The sequence below is a fragment of the Hyperolius riggenbachi genome, chromosome 9 (assembly GCF_040937935.1).
Source record: "Hyperolius riggenbachi isolate aHypRig1 chromosome 9, aHypRig1.pri, whole genome shotgun sequence".
Lineage (NCBI taxonomy): Eukaryota > Metazoa > Chordata > Amphibia > Anura > Hyperoliidae > Hyperolius > Hyperolius riggenbachi.
The window spans coordinates 159,773,720-159,796,508 of record NC_090654.1 but is presented as its reverse complement, the minus strand read 5'-3'; the positions used below and the strand labels follow the sequence as shown (position 1 = coordinate 159,796,508).

Below are 22,789 nucleotides of genomic sequence, written 5' to 3'. Positions count from 1 at the left end.
AGTCTGAGGGGAAATAAAGAAGCAAAAAAGACAACCCAGCATGCCCTGCAACTTCCTTTTTGCGGCAACGTACCAAATAAGAGTCAGGTAAACTGGGGAATGATCATTTATAAACAAGAAAAGTAATAGAGATTTTAACTTTTGGATTGCCTGGTTAGCATCCTTATTACTTGTTTACCAGATAAAAATAAAGAATACATTTTTGATTTTATGCCCGACAGTTAGACTTTAAGGTACGCAGGGTAGTTTCTAGGCTACTTAGCTCCTAGGCCAAGGGTGTAAAAATTATGCTTCCCCCTAGACTTAAGCACACTGTAATGATCTGGTAATGGTATGCAGGGCAACCTCCAATATAGTATTAGGTGACTGGATGAAGTCCACCCTCCCCACCCATATAACTAGATAGAAAGTAGCCCCCCCCCCCCCATAGGTAACCAGATATCTCCTCACCTATCTCAAAAAGTTAACCAGATACCCCCCTTCATATAGGTAACCAGAGTCCCTCCTCCCATAGTTTATAGGTAGCCTGCGTGCCCCCTCCCACAGCATATAGGTCACTAGAGTTCCCCCTCCCACATTATGTAGATAGGCAGAGTGTCCGCTCCCAAAGTATATAGGTAGCTAGGGTGCTCTTTATCTCCCCAGTAAATAGATAGCCAGAGTGCTCTCTTCCCTCTCCTCCTTCAGTATATAGGTAGCCAGAGTGCCCATTTCCCAAGTATATAAGTAGCCAGAGAGGTCCACCCCACTCCTGGCAGAAGTAACTCACCTCTCCGGCATCCACATGCTGCCTCTATCTTCTTTCTCCTAGGCGTCCCTATCATTTGCAACAGTGTCCATCTGATGTAAGAATAATGTCATCACAGGGGGCACTGTTAACAACGTAACAAATGCCTAAGAGTAAGCAGATACAGGCAGTGTGTAGATCCCGCAAAGGTGAGTTACTGCCTGCTGTTGCACTCCCGACAGTGACTCACCCCACCCACCCCTCATTTTAAACTGTTTTTTTATATTTTATTCTTTTGGGTTTTTTTTTTACCCTCCCATTGATTTTGTCTTTATTTCATTTGGGAGCCAATTGTGATAAGGGCTTGATTATTCAAATGTTTTTGTTTTTTTAATTGGAGAGTGGACATGTATAGCCACAGAGGTCGCCACACACCTGAGTGGAGACAAGCTTCCTTCATAATCACAAACAATTTACCATGGCTGCAGAATATGCAACCTAGGTTTGCGAGTACCTCTTATTTCCTTTTATTTTGTATCTTACCTTCTAATAAGATACTACACTATACAGGGCTACCGGTATTTATGGGGTTTTTTATCTCCTTTCTGGAAGACAGATAGAAACCTTTGCATCCCTCTCTATACAAGTGAATGGTGACTAGCGATGTAGCCAACATGAAATTTTCAGTTCGCGACCCTCTAACGAGAATTTCCGCAAAAGTTTGTGAACAGGCGAATCTGATGAATGCCATAGACTTCAATGGGCAGGCAAATTTTAAAACCTAAAGGGACTGTTTCTGGCCACAAAAGTGATATAAAAGTTGTTTCAAGGGGCCTAACACCTGGACTGTGGTATGCCGGAGGGGGATCCATGGCAAAAGTCCCAGCATAAATTACGTAGTTGATACAGAGTCGTGTACAGAAATCACAGTACATTCCTAAATTTGTGGAATTAAGTACTTAAAAATGTCTAGTGTGCATACACGGCGATAAGGTAGTTTAAGGATTATGCCCGGTCCACACTGACAGGTGAAATGCCGTGTTTATCGCACTGCAAACAACCGCAAATAAAGATGTACCGAACGGTTCGCACGCATACTTTTTCGCACGAACAACACGGGTTCGCGTTTGCATTGGGTGGGGAACTTTATGTGGGTTCGACCCACCCCCTATACTACATCATTGGGCTAAACTTTGACCCTCTACATCAAAGTCAGCAGACACATGGAAGCCAATCAAGCTGCACTCCCTCCTGAAGCCCCCCTCACCCCCCTTAAATAAAGCAGCAGCGTCGGCCATTTTCTCACTCTGTGTGCTGCTGTATTAGTGAGAGAAGGGTGAGACATTGTAGAGATAGGGAAAGCAATAGTTAGGAGGTCTGTTAGCTTGCTCCTTGCTGATATTTGTTAGTGAAAAGCACCCAAAAACAGCTCTTTTGAGAGCTAATGTTCTTGTGATGTGTTTTTTTTTTGTGGCCCACTGACACTGCATATACAGCCCTGTCTGTCGCAGCTGGCCCTTGCTAATTGCTATACTGTGCCAGGCCCAGCACATTCAGTGCCTAGTGTGACTGCTGCACATTGTATTCTAATACCAGTCACTGCATAACTTTCACTGCATCTGTGTGACTGCACACTGCATTATACCAGTCACTGCATACCTTTTACTGCACCTGTGTGAGCGGCCGCACTCCCTTTTATATACCAGTCCATGCATACCTTTCACCGCACCTGTGTGAACGCACGCTGTTTTATATAGCAGTCACTGCATACATTTCACTGCATCTGTGTGACAGCACACTGTTTTACATACCAGTCCGTGCATACCTTTTCACTGCATCTGTGTGACCGGATGCTGTTTTATATACCAGTCGGTGCATACCTTTCACTGCACCTGTGTGACTGCACACTGTATTAATCCAGTCAGTGAATACCTTTCACTGCATCTGTGACTGCACGTTGTATATTATACCTGGCAGTCAGTGCATACCTTTCACTTGAATGGATGGCAGACTTGAAATCCTTCATCGAAAATCTGGGCAAGTGTATTCGTCTCATCATTATACAGCAGGGCCTCGAAAGAGTCCTCCTTATTGTTATTTTTCAGCACTACCTCTCTGAGTCGGGACTTGTGTGCCGTGCCTGCTGCCTTCCTTGGATGTGTGGTGGTAGCCATTCCTGCTCCTCTGCCAACAGCCAGGTGTCCATTAAGGAAATCTTTGAGCGGAAGAAGCCAATGTCTGCCAGTCATCCCCTTGCCCGGTATCTGAGAGCTGACTTAGTGGAACTGTTAGCTCACCAGCTGTTACCATACCACAGTGGACACCACAGTGGAAGATACAGGCCGCAATTAATTTTCTAAAAAGGTGATACCCAAACTGTACCGTGATGTTGAAAGGCAAGTGGTGTCATCTCTGGCACACAGTGTTGGGTCAAGGGTCCATCTGACCACAGATGCCTGGTCTGCAAAGCATGGTCAGGGCAAGTACATTGCTTATACAGCACATTGGGTCCTTCCTTAGATGTGTGGTGCCCATTTCTCAGGCTCCCACTCTGGACCCCTGGACTACTGGGTGCGCAGGCTTGACCTGTGGCCAGAGCTGTCACAATTTGCCATCCAACTTCTGGCTTGCCCTGCCTCAAGCGTCCTGTCAGAAAGCACCTTCAGCGCAGCTGGAGGCATTGTCAGTGAGAAGAGAAGTCGCCTAGGTCCAAAAAGTGTTCAGTATCTCACCTTTATCAAAATGAATGAGGCATGGATCCCGGAGTGCTACTGCCTGCCCGAAGACTAAGTCAGTCCCCACACACAGCATCTCTGCCTGCACGCCGTGTGACTGCCTGTTGTTCTGTCATTGAGCTACCTCAGCCCGACCATATTGGCTTGAAAACCGCCTGCACTGTCGCCATTGTGCGCACCAGTCGAGCACGGCCATCACTACACAAACAGCTGCTTGCAGTGAGTTTGGTCTGTCAGTGTGAAGCAGTACACTAATTACACTACCTGATGTATACACACACAAGATGCTTTAACCACTTGCCGACCGCACGCTTATACCGTGCGTCGGCAAAGTGGCAGCTGCAGGACCAGCGACGCAGTACTGCGTCGCCAGCTGCAGGCTGATTAATTAGGAAGCAGCCGCTCGCGCGAGCGGCTGCTTCCTGTCAAATCACGGCGGGGGGCTCCGTGAATAGCCTGCGGGCCGCCGATGGCGGCTCGCAGGCTAAATGTAAACACAAGCGGAAATAATCCGCTTTGTTTACATTGTACGGCGCTGCTGCGCAGCAGCGCCGTAAGGCAGATCGGCGATCCCCGGCCAATCAGCGGCCGGGGATCGCTGCCATGTGACAGAGGACGTCCTTTCACTGGCTGCACAGGACGGATAGCGTCCTGTGCAGCCCGGATCACTGAGGGGACAGGTAGGAGAGGGAGGGGGAGGGAATGTCGCCGCGGAGGGGGGCTTTGAGGTGCCCCCCCCCGCAACATGCCACCAGCAGGAGCGATCAGACCCCCCCTGCACATCATCCCCATAGGGGGGAAAAAAGGGGGGCGATCTGATCGCTCTGCGTGCCCTCTGATCTGTGCTGGGGGCTGCAGAGCCCACCCAGCACAGATCCCATCAAACAGCGCTGGTCCTTAAGGGGGGGTAAAGGGTGGGTCCTCAAGTGGTTAAAGCACTTTAGGACTCCAAATTAGCAATGCAATGTGATTTCCACCCTTAAAACCCTGCTGCGCGTCAAATCCATAATTTTCCTAGGGACTTTTGGCGTATATCCCACTCCATCATGCCCCCCTCCAGACCCCTTGAAACATCTTTTCCATCACTTTTGTGGGCAGAATTAGTGTTTGTAGTTTTGAAAGTTCACCTGCCCATTTAAGTCTATTGCGGTTCAGGATGTTCGCCGGTTCGCAACCTTTTTCGCAAGTTCGCTTTCTTGGTTCGCGAACCAAAATCTGCGGGTTCACAACATCTCTAACAGCAAAAAGCTTTAGTGATAACATCAGGTAAGCAAATCATTGTTTTTACTACTTGACACCTTCAGGCCATAAATGTTAGTCCTCTCAGTGGCAGTCTTTGTGTAGTGGTGTGTAGTGGCTGCTGTGCTTGTGCGCACGTTTGCAGGAGTGCAGGTGATCGTGGTTTTCTAGCCCCTACGGTTGGGCTGAGGTAGTTCAATGACATGTAAGTGACCAAAAAAACACTTATTCTGCACTGAGGTCTTATACAGGGGGCAGTAGTGGATACTAGATGCCAGTAGTGGTGGTGAAGAATTATTGGGTTATGGACGGTGTACTACTAGGACCAGCAGACCTGTCTTTAACAGCTAACATGTGCACTGGATACACAGGATTACAATATAACAATAGCAAGAAAAAGAAAAACAGCCCTCAGAAGCGTGAACTACTGTAGCACTAAGCATTGACTGCACCTGTCTGCAACAGCTAAAGTGCACACACTGAACATCAATATCACAAGATCAAAACAGAGCCTTTAGAAGGCTAGTTATGTACATAGTGAATTGGTATTGTAGCAGCAAGAAACACCACAGGGGACACAGAGAACAGGCCTAACAAATGCTTTCTGCCGCACATTCTCCCTGATCTGCCTAGCACAGAAGCCAAATACAGACTGCAAAATGTCTGCTGTGCTGGCTTTCTGATAGGTGGGGGGTCCAAGTGGGAGGGATTGCTTATTGGCTGCCATGTTTCTGATGACTCTGGGGAGAGGGGTGAAAATTTGGCTCTATAATAATGTATAGGGGGCAGGTCGAACACGCCATGTGTTTGCCTGAGGGGGTAAACGCGAACATGCATTGTTCACTATGAACTATTCGCCGCGCGAACAGTTCAGGCCATCTCTAATGGTAACAGTTTTCTGTGATACATACAATTAAGCTTTCTTTGGGTGGTACATTTTGCTAAGAATTATTTTATTGTAAATGCATGTCAATGGGAATAGTTGGCACCACCCAAGTAATTTATAGCTCTTTTAATGGTACCCAAATGAATATTTTGCATAAAAAAAGACAATTAAAAAAAATGCATACATAGTTACCTTAGTGAGTGAACTTTTTTAATATGTATGTCAAGTGGGTATATTACAGCAATTTTTAAAATTATTTCAAAATAAAATATTGGCGCGATACATTGTGATATGGACTTAATTTAAATGGTGTAATAACCGGGACAAATGGGCAAAAAAAAATACATGGATTTTAATTATGGTAGCATGTATTATTTTGAAACTATAACGGCCAAAAACTGAGAAATTGTGATTTTTTTTTCATTTTTTTTTCTAAATATTACCATTGAAAGTATACACAAGATTGGCATGCCCAGACTCCTGCTCCTGTGTCCCCAGGAGCACACACAGGTATCTTCAAGGAAGAGTCGGCACCATCCAAGTAATTTATAGCTCTTTTAATATATAGGCTGCAATGACAGACTGCTGTTTCGGGCACTAAGCCCTTTTTCAAATTGCAATAGCCGTGACAAGTGAACAACATACAAGTGCACCTTTACATACACATCCCATAGGCTGTCAACCAATCAGACATGCCGTGGGTGGGGCTAAGAGGAGGACCTGATGGGGAACTGCAAAACTGAATAACAGCTTGTGCATAATGCTGTCTAATAGTAATGCATATGCCCACCTGTTGCCCTGTTGCACTATTGGCTGGATCTCTGACCCTCCTGTACCCTCACAATAATACAGTCTGGATGCATCTATACTTCCGCATAGCGCACCATTATTAAGCACCAGCATCACGCCAGGTGCGACTATAACGTCGCACCGCATACATACATAGTGATGCGTCCCTTGCGTAATATCGCGAGATCATAGAGTACCCAGCGCACAGCGAGGAGCAGATGTCCAGGAGGTGCAATGACGTCACTGAGACACGATCCTGGCCAATGGAAAAGTGCTTAGGCCGGGCAATGGTTGCCAAGGCAACATAACAAAATAAAAATACTGACAGCAAAAATAAATAATAATAGCACCTACGTATAAGTTGCATGGCAGGGCTAAAAAATGCATAGAGGACAGAAAAAGCCAGTCCATACGAGCAGGGACTGCACAAACAAACAGGTGCAAAAGTCAGTAAATATGCACAAAAAAAAAATCAAAAATACTACCTCCATCAGACGTCCACCGCTGAGCCCCAAAGTGATCTAAGAGCAAAGATAAAAAGAGCAAAGTTAGAAAAATGTCATGTGATAATAAATAAATCAGTACTTACATCAAAAAATGACAATGACACTATATACAAAAATTCAAGTCATAATCTCGGTTAAGTCCTCCAGATCCCATTGTCCCCAATTTACGTATCCAAAATGCCTCTGTAATGATCTGCTCTGCTGTCTGCACAGGCAGACAGCTTTTTGACCATTTTGTAGCTCTGAGTGCTGCAGGTCCCTGGTAAGGAGACCTGTCTTCACACTGCAACTTGCTGAGCTGCTGTTCTGTTGAGGAATTTGCATACACTTGGCATGCAAATTGCTTAGCTGCTTCCTTTGATGGCTTGCAGTATAAATACCATTTCCTCCCAGAATCCCTTGCTGGTCATGATGGTTTGTTCCTGCTAACTTACCCGGAGTCTCAGCCTTTGCTAATTGTTTGCTAAGATTATCTTAGAGTAATTCCTTGGGACTGCACTTGTATTCCTTCTAGCGTAGTCAGGTTGTATTATCTGTATTGCCTTGTACTGTCTATCTGTTGCGATTGTCTTGTCGCCAGCGGCGGTCGACAGGAAATCGTTCTGTCTGTCTGTCTGGATTGCATCCGCCCTAGCGGTAGTGGTGGTGGTTCCTTCAGTACTCTGTCTGGGAGTGTAGGCCAGAGCTGCGGTTGCTACTGGTTACTCCTTCTGTCTGTCCTGTCTGGAACGAACGCTTGCTGTAGGCTCGGTGAGGTAACCGTTTAGCAAGCGTTCGCGTTCTCTATTCTTTTGCGTGTTACATTGGTTAGTTTGGGTCGGCGTGTTTTGTCTCTGTTGCGTTTTCCGTGCGGAGATCGTGCCATTAGCGTGCTTTGTCGCTGTTGCGCTTTTCGTGCGGCGACCACGCTTAGTGAGTGCGTTTGTTATTTTCCTTGGCATTCTGATCATTGTTATTTGCTGTGTCTTTCTTGCTACACGTGTGCTCTGTCTTACTCGGTCTTGTGTCACTGTTGGCAATCGCCACTCTTGCGATTGCGTTCCCACTTGGTTTCCGCTGTTGTGTGTTCACCGTCGCCGGGTGGCGACTAGATTGGTGGACACATACATTCTGTCCCTGTGCTCACTCTCTCTCTCCAAGGGCTATCTTGCCTTGTATAAGCTTCACCTCGTACAATTCCCAACTGGCATCTGTGGCAGTGCAGAGGGTTGGTTCCTCTGCACTCCACAGCTCCATCTGCCGGTGGGAATTTCCCTCTACAGGTGCATTGCACCAAAGCTGGGTTCTGTCGTTTTATACGCTTGTGGAGTACTTCCGCAGTGTCAGTGCACATCTTGTGCGCTGACCACGGAAATAATTTCCCAATCATTACAGCCTCCCTTCTTAACAATTCCTTATCCTTATTGCCTCTCCAATTATTGGGTACCCCATCTATAACAATGACCCTAAGTTGGGACACGTCGTGCCCAAGCCTAGAATAATGTTCTGACACTGATTGATTGCAATTTTTGGACCTAATAGCTGACTTATGTGAGCTGATTTTATCTTTCAGCCTCTGTGTGGTCATGCCCACATAGGCTAGACCACATGGACATTTGAGTAGGTACACTACAAATGTGGAATCACAAGTGAAGTGACACCGAATGGAAAAAGTACCCATTGTAGATTGACAGAAATTACTACCCCTAATTACACTGTTACACATGTGGCAATTTAAGCAGGGGTGCATGCCTGATCTAGTCACTGTTCCCCTATTGCCCCTTTTGTGGAACAATTTGTCCCGCAATGTGGGAGCTCTTTTGAAGGACATAATGGGTGGATAACAAAATTCTTGGACTTGGGGATGTCCATCGCCACCAACAAACCGCGTGTTGGCAGAACAAACTGTTGGTATAAACAAATGCCTCCTCAAAGAGACCCATAAATAAATTTGCATAGGACGGGGCAACATTGGATCCTATCGCAGTCCCACGTTTCTGCATGTAGTACACACCCTTAAAAGAAAAATAAGTGGGTGTACTACATGCAGAAACGTGGGACAGATAACCAAAAAGACTTACATAGTTACATAGTTATTTGGGTTGAAAAAAAGACATACGTCCATCGAGTTCAACCAGAGAACAAAGTACAACACCAACCTGCTCCCTCACATATCCCTGTTGATCCAGAGGAAAGCAAAAAATCCTTGGCATGGTCCAATTAGCCCCAAAAGGGGAAAAAAATCCTTCCCAACTCTAGATGGCAATAATAATGATGCGCTATGTGTAAGTATAGATGCATCCAGATGGCGTTATTGTGAGAGTACAGGAGGGTCAGAGATCCAGCCAATAGTGCAACAGGTGGGCGTATGCATTGCCATTAGACAGCATTATGCACAAGCTGTTGTTCAGTTTTGCAGTTCCCCATCAGGTCCTCCTCTTAGCCCCACCCACGGCATGTCTGATTGGTTGACAGCCTATGGGATGTGTATGTAAAGGTGCACTTGTATGTTGTTCACTTGTCACGGCTATTGCAATTTGAAAAAGGGCTTAGTGCCCGAAACAGCAGTCTGCCATATCAGCCTATATATTAAAAGAGCTATAAATTACTTGGGTGGTGACGACTCTTCCTTGAAGATACCTGTGTGTGCTCCTGGGGACACAGGAGCAAGAGGCTGGGCATGCCAACCTATGCGGAGGGTGCTCCTTCAATCTTGTGTATACTTTCAATGGGAATATTTAGAAAAAATTGAAAAAAATCATAATTTCTCAGTTTTTGGCCATTATAGTTTCAACATAATACATGCTACCATAATTAAAACCTTTGTATTTTATTTGCCCATTTGTCCCGGTTATTACACCATTTAAATTAAGTCCCTATCACAATGTATGGCGCCAATATTTTATTACCCACTTGACATACATATTAAAAAAGTTCACTCACTAAGGTAACTATGTATGCATTTTTTTAAATTGTCTTTTTTATGCAAAATATTTATTTGGGTACTATTGGAGAGTGTGGGAGGGAAGGATTTAATTTTAAATGCAAGTTTGGGTCTGTTTATTAAAAAAAGTGTATGTAGGTGTAATTTTACTATTTGGCCACAAGATGTCCCCATACATTTTTCTTCCTGTAGCTGCTTTTAGCACGTGAGCAGGAAGTAAAGCATGTAAGTGTAACTTACAAGCAAAACAATGACACAGGCATCTCATTGATTCCGCCATCATTTACACGGGCACCTAGATCAATGGAGCTCCGGGCTAACGTGCGGTGGCGAGTATGAGTGCAGGAGCGATTGGCCGTGATGGCGTTTTTTGTTTTTTTTTCCCATGGACATAGCTCCTATGTCCAAGATGCATAGGTGGACATAGGCGCTACGTCCAAAAGGCTAAAGTAGAAAATCATAATTTAACATCTTGGATGCATATGATAATGTTTGTGTTGACTGTGGGGGCTGTAGTATTACATGAGAATTATCTTACAAATCAGAAACAAAATGGTAGGTAGTTACATATTTAGTTTAGTCAAAAAAATACATATGTCTATTAAGCCCAACCAGAATAATAATTATAACAAAAACAAATAAATAAATTAAACATTAAGTACCTTTCTCTCCTGCACCCTCACATATTACAGTTGACCCAGAGGAAGGCAAAAAAAACCCCTTACAAGACTTTGGAATCTCACATACTTTGTTTTGATAAATTATACAGCATTTTCCCTAAGTGGGAATCTCGATCGAGCCTTAAAAAAATGTGTACAGCATCTTATTTGCAAGTGTACAGTTGTTAAACTTACTGTGCATAGTAGTGTTGAAGAGGTCAATTATTTAGACATAAGCATGTACAACAAGAAAAAAAAGCTGAACTGGGAGCTGCTAACTCAGGCCACAGTTCAGGTCTTCATTACAGCTGCTTTCCATCCAAGGGTTATAAAACAAGCTATCCTACCTGATTGTGCTGAATGGATAGTAAGATGGCCTACATCACAGAAGATTTAAGTATAAGCCAAAAATGCTCATCCTCTATAATTCTTTACAGTTTAAATATGATGAATTGTGTTCTCAACTAAGCCAAGAAGAGTGCAAGGATGATTGCCAAATTTTTAACAATGTTGAAGGGTACCTGGCTGATGCGGCTGACATTAGCTCTAGCAAGGTCTCAAGCCTTGTATAGAAGCTAGATAGTTCTGAGGTGTGGCCATTTGGGCCAGGACATTATAGACCTGTAACCTTAGTTAGGGCCAGTGTATACCAAAAACGCTAGCAGATCCACAAATGCAAGCGGTTTTTGAAGCGGTTTTTCAAAGTGATTCTAGGCATGATTAGCATGATTTTCTAAACATGCCTAGCATTTTTTGGAGCGTTTTTGTGTAACAGATTTTATATTTTGTTACAGTAAGTCTGTAATTGAACAGCTTCTGTAACAAAAATTCTTGGAAAATCGCTCTGTTCTAGCGCATTTCAGAGCAATTATCCACTTTCTTATACTTTACATTGAGGCACAAATGTATCAGAAATCCGCAAAAATGTTGCAGGACCGCGAGATTGCCTTTGGGGAAAAAAACAAACTGCTCTGGTGTGCACCATCCCATTCACATCCATTAGCCAAGCGGTTTTCACCCCGCAAGCGTTTAAAAAAATGCTGAGAACCGGTCTTGGTGTGCACCAGGCCTTAATCAATATGTAGATATTCTATGGGATGTGGTACAAAATTATATAGCAAAGAATAATCTGGTTTCAGTTAATCAGCATGATTTTTACTAAAGACGGGTCTTGTCTAGCCAATGTATTAAACTTTTAGGAATGGTGAATGCAAATAGATACAGTGTACTTGGACTTTACATGGCCAGTGGCCATCTTGATGACGCCGCTATAGGCACCGGCAGACTCTGTTCTGCTGAAAATTTGGGTTCCTGTAGTTGATTTTTGTGTTCCCTGCCACTGCAATACAGAAGCAGAGGCTGCCTCTGCCCATTCAGTGCCAGGAGTTTGTCGTGATCAGGGGGAACTCCTGGCACTAGAGGATATTGGTGCAGGACCACTTCCAAGAATATTACATTGGATCATTAAAGAAAGCTAAGTTAATTTAGATTAGTAAGAGGACTTTTTTTCATGGTTATGTTTTTATTTCTGTTTTAACTGTATGTTGAATTGAGTAATGGGTACATCAGTGCCCCTACACCCATTTCACCTGGGGAGGGGGAGGAAGTTTGGGGGTGCTCTTGTTAAAGGGGACCCTCAAATTCCAACATGAATCCCCCAGGGCCTACAGCCACAGGCAGGGGCGTAGCAATAGGGGGTGCAGATTGTAACTGCATCGGTGCCCTTGGGCTGGAGGGGCCCCATAGGTCCCTCCCTCAACTACAGTATTAGCTCTCTTAGTCCTGTGCTCATAATAATCACTTCTATAGATACTTTGAATAGTAGCAATCATTAACAAACTGCTCCCCATTCCCCTCTTGCACCTCTGACACTGTGGTTGCCATTGGCAGGTTTAGGAGTGCGGTATGAATTTGTAAGGATCCCTCCTGTAGCGTATTCTGTCCGTTGCAGTGGAGCTGCAAACTGACAGTTCTGGCTTATATGCTTGCATTCTGTTGTGCATTTCCAATGGGTCCCATTGTCATTTGCAATCGCTCTGCATTTCTGGGCAGCTCAGGATGCTGTCATCATTCCACCAATTGCTTGTTGCAGCTGAGCTGCGGCCACATAGCCCTGGATTTCCTGCATGCATGTTGTTACATAATACTGCATGTATTTATTATGGGGGTCCTTTGCATTCACAGCCAGCTAGCAAATGGTAATCAAGCCAGCTCAGGATTGAGTGATTACCATTCAGCTGTGTGGAGATTTGAATACCTGCATCCATTGGCTGATGCCAGCATAAAAGTCTGCCTCCAATTTCATACCCCACCCGTCATAGTGGTCAGTACGCTTGTTACTCTGTATAGTTCTGTTATTGTAGTTCTATGCGACCTTATTACTTGTGCTTTAGCTAGTTCTTGATAAATATATATGCAGACTTGCTAACATATATTTATCCGTTAGTTGAGCCATTTGTTATTTTTCTTATTATTGTGTATTGTTCAGTTGTTGTGTATTTGTGGTCAGAAAGTATGATCCCCAGCATTATAGAATTGTTATGCATAGAGTGCTCGGGGGGCCCCAATGTAAAACTTGCATCTGGGCCCATAGCCACTGCCCACAGGCCCACAGGCGGAGACATTGCAGCTTTTCATTTAGAGCCCCCCATACCATGGACCATGCGGGCTGGTGTAGCTCAGGGTGCAGAATGTCACTTGGTCCTGGCTCAGAATTCTGACTATACCAGCCTACATGAGTAGCAAGGGGTTACAAGAGGCTTTCATTCAGAGATTAGAGGCTTTATGATATAATATAATATAGCTGTTGGAAATACTGTATAATCTAAAACAGTGTAACAGCACCCTATAGTGGAAGCCTGGAAGGCACTAACCAGGATTTAAACTTGAATGGAATTACAAAATGTAGCACTATAACTAGGAGCACTATAACAGAAGACACTTCAACAGGATACACTAACTGGAGACAAAACAGAGGAAGACACTATATGTTTGTATACAGTATATTTTAATTAGTTACATAGCCATTTGGGTTGAAACCAGAAAATAAGGTACAGCACATCCCTGTTGATTCAGAGGAACGTGAACAACCCTTGCAACCCTTAATTGTACTTGTTGGCTCTTTTTTTTCAGTTTAAATTTTCATATTGTATTTTCCCCCCTAGGAGAAACTGTGTTTGTACCATGTAGAGCAATGATCCTTGCTTGTGACCCAATAATAAATGAGACATACTATCTCTCATACAATAAGTCAAACACATTAAATGAGTGGCTACAACATTTAACCTTGCTACATACACATTTAATGAATGCCTATTATTTTGTCCAGCTCACCTGGTCCTGGTTATCTATTGTGACTACATCAAATTCAAACTGTGATATGCATAGTTACATAGTTACATAGTTACATAGTTATTTTGGTTGAAAAAAGACATACGTCCATCGAGTTCAACCAGTATAAAGTACAACACCAGCCTGCTCCCTCACATATCCCTGTTGATCCAGAGGAAGGCGAAAAAACCTTTACAAGGCATGGTCCAATTAGCCCCTAAAGGGAAAAATTCCTTCCCGACTCCAGATGGCAATCAGATAAAATCCCTGGATCAACATCATTAGGCATTACCTAGTAATTGTAGCCATGGATGTCTTTCAACGCAAGGAAAGCATCTAAGCCCCCTTTAAATGCAGGTATAGAGTTTGCCATAACGACTTCCTGTGGCAATGCATTCCACATCTTAATCACTCTTACTGTAAAGAACCCTTTCCTAAATAAATGGTTAAAACGTTTTTCCTCCATGCGCAGATCATGTCCTCTAGTCCTTTGAGAAGGCCTAGGGACAAAAAGCTCATCCGCCAAGGTATTATATTGCCCTCTGATGTATTTATACATGTTAATTAGATCCCCTCTAAGGCGTCTTTTCTCTAGACTAAATAACCCCAGTTTATCTAACCTTTCTCGATAAGTGAGACCTTCCATCCCACGCATCAATTTTGTTGCTCGTCTCTGCACCTGCTCTAAAACTGCAATATCTTTTTTGTAATGTGGTGCCCAGAACTGAATTCCATATTCCAGATGTGGCCTTACTAGAGAGTTAAACAGGGGCAATATTATGCTAGCATCTCGAGTTTTTATTTCCCTTTTAATGCATCCCAAAATTTTGTTAGCTTTAGCTGCAGCTGCTTGGCATTGAGTACGATTATTTAACTTGTTGTCAATGAGTATTCCTAAGTCCTTCTCCACGTTTGATGTCCCCAACTGTATCCCATTTATTTTGTATGGTGCTAGACCATTAGTACGTCCAAAATGCATGACCTTACATTTGTCAACATTGAATTTCATCTGCCATGTATGTGCCCATATAGCCATCCTATCCAGGTCCTGTTGCAATATGACACTATCTTCCTGAGAGTTGATGATTCTGCACAATTTTGTATCATCTGCAAAAATAGCAACATTGCTCACTACTGCATCTACTAGGTCATTAATAAATAAATTGAAGAGCACTGGACCCAGAACAGACCCCTGTGGGACCCCACTGCTAACAGTCTCCCATTTTGAGTACGATCCATTGACCACAACTCTTTGTTTTCTGTCCATTAGCCAGTTCCCTATCCATGAACACAGACTCTTCCCCAGTCCTTGCATCCTCAACTTTTGCACCAGACTTTTGTGGGGAACAGTGTCGAAGGCCTTTGCAAAGTCCAAGTATATCACATCTACAGCATTCCCAATATCCATATTAGCATTCACTACCTCATAAAAGCTGAGCATGTTAGTCAAACAGGACCTGTCTTTAGTAAACCCATGTTGATGCTGAGAAATAAGATTATTTTCTACTATGAAGTCATGTATAGTATCTCTTAGTAACCCCTCAAATAGTTTGCATACAACTGATGTTAAACTTACAGGTCTATAATTTCCTGGATCAGATTTTTTGCCCTTCTTAAATAATGGGAAAACGTGGGCTATACGCCAATCCACTGGGACTCTGCCAGTTGCAAGAGAGTCACAAAAGATAAGATAAAGGGGTTTATCTATAACTGAACTTAATTTCCTTAGGACCCGAGGATGCATGCCATCCGGGCCAGGTGCTTTGTCTATTTTTAATTTATTTAGTCTTGCCTTCACTTCTTCCTGCGTTAAGTATTTAATATTACAGTTAGAAGATTGAGACTCTTCTGCCTCTGCAGTTTGCAACAGTGCTGTTTCTTTTGTGAAGACAGAAGCAAAGAAAGCATTTAATAACTCTGCCTTACCTTGGTCATCCACCATTGAGTTCCCATCCTCATCCTTTAGGAGTCCTATACAGTCAACCTTTCTTGTTTTAGAGTTAATGTACTTGTAAAACTTTTTTGGGTTAGATTTGATATCCTTAGCGATTTGTTTTTCAGCTTCAATCTTTGCCTGCCTAATTTCTTTTTTACAATTTTTATTGCACTCCTTATAATTGCTTAGTGCAGCCTCGGTCCCCTCCTGTTTTAAGACCTTATAGGCATTCTTTTTCCTCTTTATTTTATCTTTAACCTTTCTATTCATCCATAGAGGCCTTTTTTTATTCCTAGACATTTTGTTTCCATATGGGATATACATACTACAGTATTGATTGAGTATAAGTTTAAAAGCTTGCCATTTCCCTTCAGTGTCTTCCCCTTGTAGTACATTATCCCAGTTCACCAAACTTAGTGCCTGCCTAATTTGAGTGAACTTTGCTTTTCTAAAATTCATAGTTTTAGTGGTCCCGCTGCCCCGTGGCCTATCAGTCACCAGATCAAACGTTATCATGTTGTGATCACTATTTCCCAAATGTTCTTGAACCTGCACATTTGATACATTATCTGGTCTATTAGAAATGATCAGATCCAGTAACGCATGCCCCCTAGTTGGTTCAGTTACCATTTGAGTCAAGTAATTGTCCTGTAGTGCTGCCAGATATCTGCTGCTTTTACCAGAATGGGTAGCCTCAATACTCCAGTCAATGTCTGGAAAGTTGAAGTCGCCCATAATTATGACCTCATTTTTACCTGCAGCTTTTTCAATCTGCTGTAGTAATCGCAGTTCTGCAGCTTCATTAATAAGAGGTGGCCTGTAGCATACCCCAATAAGCAATTGGCAACTTTTATTTCTACCATGAATATTTACCCAAACGGACTCCACATCTTCGCAATCTTCCTCCATCTCATCGTTAAGGACAGCTGTAAGAGAATTCTTAACAAAGAGACCAACCCCTCCACCTTTTTTCCCTGTTCTATCCTTCCTAAACACATTGTATCCTTTTAAATTAGCTATCCAGTCATGGCTTTCATCCATCCATGTCTCGGTTATTCCCACAATGTCATAGCCTTTGTCATTCAGAATGAACTCTAGTTTGTCTATTTTATTTGCAAGGCTCCGAGCATTGGTTACCATGCACTTTATATTTTTACCACCACATTTACCAATTTTGTTTACATGAAATTGGCTACTTGAAATTTTACCAACCTCCTTAATCTTTACATTGCGCTCAAAAGTGCTGCGGGTCCCCTGGTTTCCTTACGATGGCCCTGTTATGGCAGTCATATTTTAAATGAGTTCTGTGGACTGTTTAACCACTTGACGACCGCAGTGGTAACTCCCCCTAAAGACCAGCCTCCTGCACAGCCCAGCTTAGGTGCCCAGCGATCGAACTCACCTCCTTTTTATGTCCCTAAGGGGACATGCCGCCGGAGGGGTCCGATCGCTGCAGGCTTTGTTAATTTTTTTTTTCAGATGCCTCAGCGAGGCTCTCTCTCTCCTCGTCCCCCTCCCTCTCCTTCCTCCATCCCCTCCGTCTAATTTGGAGCAGGACGGTGATCTGTCCTGTTCCGCCTCTCATAGGCATCAGCCTATTAGAGGAGGGCACTCCCCGGCCAATCAGAGGCCAGGGATCGCCGATCTCGTACAGTGCTGCGTCCCCCGGCAGCGCTGTACGCTTGTAAACAAAGGGGATTTCTTTCCCCTTACGTTTACAAGCAGCCTGCTAGCCGCGATCGGCGGCTAGCAGGCTATTCACGGAACTCCGTTCCGTGAAGCGGCAGGGAATGATCGCGCATGCGTGCAGCTGTTCCCTGGGAAACTGCAGCCCCAGGACTTGCCGCCAATTGGTGTTAGGCGGTCCTGGGGCTGCCGTTGTGGTCACTCCCATTGGCGTGAGGCGTCCTTAAGTAATTAAGTAAACAAAAAACGCCACTTACCTGGGGCATCTATCAGCCCCCTGCAGCTGAAATGTCCCACGCCGTCCTCCTGCGATCCTCTGTTCCCCGCCGCCGGTCCCGGTCTAATCAGCCGTCTGATTAGACTGTGGCAGCGCGCATGCTCGCTCCTGCGCACGTCATCAGGAGCTTACTGCGCAGGCGCAGTAGGATGTTATCCATCCATAATGGCATTCACAAATAAGGGAGATGATACTTTAACCCCGGCCTCAAGGCAAGTCTTTATAAGCACATTTCACTTCCAGCATTTTGAAAGCTTTTCTATTGCTCTGCAGCATGTCTATGTTTAACATCTTCTGAACAGCGATGATGAATAAGACAAGAGTGTTTCTTTTCATGAGTAAGGGGACTTGACTACCATTGCTCTGTAAGAAATGACAATATAAAAGCATGTTATTTCTGGCAATGTGTAACTCTGACGCTATTGTCAACTGCAAGCCTATCCACTACGTGTTACTGCCAGACACCATCTCACACCCCAGGAAGCCTGACATTTTCAAACAATTGTGACCTCTTTTCTTCTGGCTCTTACCTAGAATAAAAATAGCTGCATTATTTGCTACCTGTAGTATATTGATTGCCCCAATTCCTTGTGTTTGCTCTGGTCAAACCCCCATCTAAATACAAAACGTTCATGTGTGCAATTGTGTGGAATAACAGTTCATTTCATACTTCAGCCTTAAGATCAGATGCTGAAAAGAAAAATACAAAGAATCTCATGTAATACCTTTTTTTAGCTTGTGTAAATTCATGAATAATGAAGAGGCATTTAATGCATTTGTATTCCTTTTCTTGAATTTTATAACATCATTTTCCAGGACTAGTTTGAGACACACAGTATTCCAAGTGGGCTATTTTTGACCTCCCCTAACCCTTCCAGACTTCTAACATTCTAAGCCAGTAGCGAAGCCCAAATCTTTAAGGAAATGTTTTGATAAGTCATGCATGCATAAATGTGCCAGGCATGATGGAATCACTACACACTCATCCTTAAAGTTATATTAATTCTCAGTTATCCCCAGGACACAGGCAGCCCTGAGCTTTTCATGGAATATTAACTCCTTCTGCATCAGTTCTACATACCTCATGCTTTTGACATAAAACTCATTGCAGGGGTAGTTGTCTTGTGTTGTGTTATGTATGATGTTAAATAAAAATATAACAAGTAAAGCACTTAGCAACATTTTTTTGCACACAGCACTATTCATTCTTAAAATTAAATTAAGGTGCATAAACAGTGAAAGGGAAAGCCTATTAGTGGATCTCCCGTTGCATTTTAAAGGGAAATGTATACTGTTTAAATATACAGTACAGAAGTGATGAACTTAAAGAGGAGCTCTGGGTAATATGTGAACGAAAACATGCTGCGCCTATACACGTGTAAAGTGTGTTTGCCTGTCGGTTGTATCTCCTGTTTCCTTACAGGAGTTGCTTTAAAAAAAATTACCGTATTTTTTGGCATGTTAGACTCACTGGACTATAAGATTCACCTAGGTTTAGAGAGCAAAAACAAGGGAAAAATATATTAAAAAACTGGCGCGCCCATGGTCCAGGAGGGTCCCTCCAATAATTGTGCCCCCTTGTACCTCAATTGTCCTCCTGTGTCCCTATGTGTTCTCCTGTGTCCCCGTGTATTTCTCTTGTGTCCCCATGTATCTTCCTGTATCTCACATGTGTCCCCCTTGTTTTCCCTTCTGTCCCCATGTGTCCCCTTCTATCCCCCATTTGTCCCCTTCTGTCCCCAATGTGTCCTCTTCTGTCCCCAATGTGTCCCCTGTTCCTCAGTGTCCTCCTCCACTCCCCCTGAATAAATGAAAGCAGCAGCAGCAACACAGCTCACCTAATCCATCAAAGCCCCCTGAGATCTCTTCTATCTCTCATTGTTCCCCTAGTGCTGGCTTCTGCTGATCACGACATGGCTTCTGCAGATCACGTCATCAGCAGAAGCTGGCACTAGAGGAACAGTGAAGGAGAGGTCTCTGATCGCCACGGCCTCTGGTGGATTAGGTGTGCCGTTCTGCCTCTCCTAGCATTTATTCAGGGAAAGCAGAGGATGACTCCCTGTATTTGGCATATAAGATGCAGTGATCTGTCACTGCACATTGTATTATACCTGGGAGTCAGTGCATACCTTTCACTTGAATGGATGGCAGACTTGCCCTCCATAACAGATTCTCGTTAAAGGCAAGTGGTGTCATCTCTGGCACACATCGTTGGGTCAATGGTCCATCTGACCACAGATGCCTGGTCTGCAAAGCACGGTTAGGGCAGGTACATTACTTATATATACAGCACAATGGGTCCTTCCTTGGATGTGTGGTGGTAGCCGTTTCTTAGGCTCCCACTCCAGACTGGAATCGAACCCTTATTCCCCGGCCATTACCCGTGGTCACCATAGTACAGAAAGTACCAAAGAGAGTTGACCACACAGTTGAATTAATGGCAGACTTGCCTTCCATAACAGATTCCTGTTAAAGGATTTCAAGTGTACTCATCATTATACAGGGCCTCAAAAGAGTCCTGTATTGTTATTTTTCTTCACTACCTCCCCAAGTCGGGATTTGCGTGCTGTGCCTGCTGCCTTCCTTGGATGTGTGATGGTAGCCGTTTCTCAGGCTCCCACTCCGGACCAGAATTGAACCCTGATTCCCTGGCCGTACACTTTCTTTAACAATGGTAGAGAAAGAACCATCGACGATGAACCCCTGGACTACTGGGTGCGCAGGCTTGACCTGTGGCCAGAGCTGTCACAATTTGCCATCCAACTTCTGTCTTGCCCTGCCTCAAGTGTCCTAGAAAGGACCTTCAGCACAGATGGAGTCATTGTCAGTGAGACGAGAAGTCGCCTAGGTCAAAAAAAGGGAAGCGGGAAAAAAGGGCGCAGGCAGCTAGTGGACAAAAAGGGCGCCGCCATTCACTCTCATAATAAATAACGTTTAATGGGCGCCGAGCAGGAAAAAAGGGCGCCGGACATAAATAACGTTTACAAACGGCGATCGGAGATTTTTAATGATTTATAAGTGTGCTTGTGGTGATTTAGGTTTATAAAATGAACCCGTGCCGAATAATGTTTATAAAAATACTAAACATATTTATCTTATTTAACTAATTAAAACATTATTTAAAGTTTTATTCCTTACTGTTTGTAAAACATTATTATTCACAAAATAAAGCGATCAGTACGTAACGTAAATTGCAATATATTTTTTGCATCCACAATTAGTAAAACATTATTATCCACATAATAAAGGGGGGTCTTAGGTTTAGGCACCACCAGGGGGGGTCTTAGGTAGGGATGGGACGAATCCACAATTTCTTCGAATCCGAATCCGGATCCGAATCTAAAAAGGTTCTCGAATATCTCGAACCTTTCGAATCCCGAATCTAACGAATCCTGCACATAAAAATTGTGCGATCCGTGGTATAGTTGCCCGCAGTATAGGTACCCAGGCATAGGTAGCGAGGTAAAGATGCCTTCAGTATAGCTAGCTAGGTATGGGTGCCTTCAATATTGGTAGCTTTCAGTATAGGTAGCAAGGTATAGGGGCCTTCAGTATAGGTAGCAGGGTTTATGGGCCTTCAGTATAGGTAGCAGGGTATATGGGCCTTCAGTATAGGTAGCAGGGTATATGGGCCTTCAGTATAGGTAGCAGGGTATATGGGCCTTCAGTATAGGTAGCAGGGTATATGGGCCTTCAGTATAGGTAGCAGGGTATATGGGCCTTCAGTATAGGTAGCAGGGTATATGGGCCTTCAGTATAGGTAGCAGGGTATATGGGCCTTCAGTATAGGTAGCAGGGTATATGGGCCTTCAGTATAGGTAGCAGGGTATATGGGCCTTCAGTATAGGTAGCAGGGTATATGGGCCTTCAGTATAGGTAGCAGGGTATATGTGCCTTCAGTATAGGTAGGTAGCTAGGTATAGGGGCCTTCAGTATAGGTAGTAAGGTACATGTGCCTTCAGTGTAGGTAGGTAGGTAGGTAAAGGGACCTTCAGTATAGGTAGCAGGGTATAGGGCCTTAAGTATAGGTAGGTATGTAGGTAGGTAGGTATAGGGGCCTTTAGGTAGGTAGGTAGGTAAAGGGACATTCAGTATAGGTAGCAGGGTATAGGGCCTTAAGTATAGGTAAGTATGCAGGTAGGCAGGTATAGGTGCCTTTAGGTAGGTAGGTAGGTACGTATAGGGGGCCTGTAGGTAGGTAGGTAGGTATTGAGGCCTGTAGGTAGGTATAGTGGCCTGTAGGTAGGTATAGGGGCCTTTAGGTAGGTAGGTAGGTATAGGGGCCTTTAGGTAGGTAGGTAGGTACGTATAGGGGGCCTTTAGGTAGGTATAGGGGGCCTTTAGGTAGGTGGGTATAGCGGCCTGTAGGTAGGTAGGTAGGTAGGTATAGCAGCCTGTAGGTAGGTAAGGATAGTGGCCGGTAGGTAGCTAGGTAGGTATAGTGGTCTGTAGGTAGGTATAGTTGCCTGTAGGAAGGTAGGTATAGTGTCCGGTAGGTAGGTAGGTATAGGTGCCTTTAGGTAGGTAGGTATGTATAGGGGGCCTTTAGGTAGGTAGGTATAGTGGCCTGTAGGTAGTTAGGTATAGGGGCCATTAGGTAGGTAGGTATAGGGGCCTTTAGGTAGGTAGGTATAGGGGCCTTTAGGTAGGTATAGGGGCCTGTAGGTAAGTAGGTATAGCGGCCTGTAGGTAGGTAGGTATAGCGGCCTGTAGGTAGGTAGGGATAGTGTTAGGTCGGTAGGTAGGTAGGTAGGTAGATAGAACCCCCCTCCCCCGCCAACCCCCCCATGGCCCCCTCCTTCCCCAGTGCCTCCTCCGCTCACCCCTGCATAATAATCTACTCACCTTTCCCGTGGAGCGCAGAGCGGCAGACCTCTTCGTTACTTCCCTGTTCCCTCTAGTGGCCGGACCGGCTCTTACTGATGACGTCATTGTAAGAGCCGGTCACTAGGGGTAACCAGGAAGTCAGCGAGAGGTCTGCCGCTCTGCACTCCGCTATGGATAGGTGAGTGGATGCGGGCAGGGGGGGCGAGCGGAGGAGGCGCGGGGGGGTCGGATGAGGTCGGAGGAGGACGAGTGCGAGCGGCGGATCTGCG

At 44.3% G+C, this 22,789-nt stretch overlaps 1 protein-coding gene across 3 annotated transcripts in view; it reads right to left on the bottom strand.

The window, feature by feature from the left end:
- Window positions 1-22,789, bottom strand: part of LOC137532765 (sodium- and chloride-dependent GABA transporter 3) — an 843,944-nt gene that overhangs the window by 788,787 nt on the left and 32,368 nt on the right. For 2 of the 3 annotated variants that reach the window (XM_068253626.1, XM_068253628.1), the window contains exon 2: window positions 6,862-6,897. The gene's annotated coding sequence lies outside the window, so the exon portion shown is untranslated. Of the gene's footprint in view, window positions 1-6,861; window positions 6,898-22,789 lie in introns of those variants that run through there. The other variant, XM_068253630.1, reaches the window with a different exon arrangement.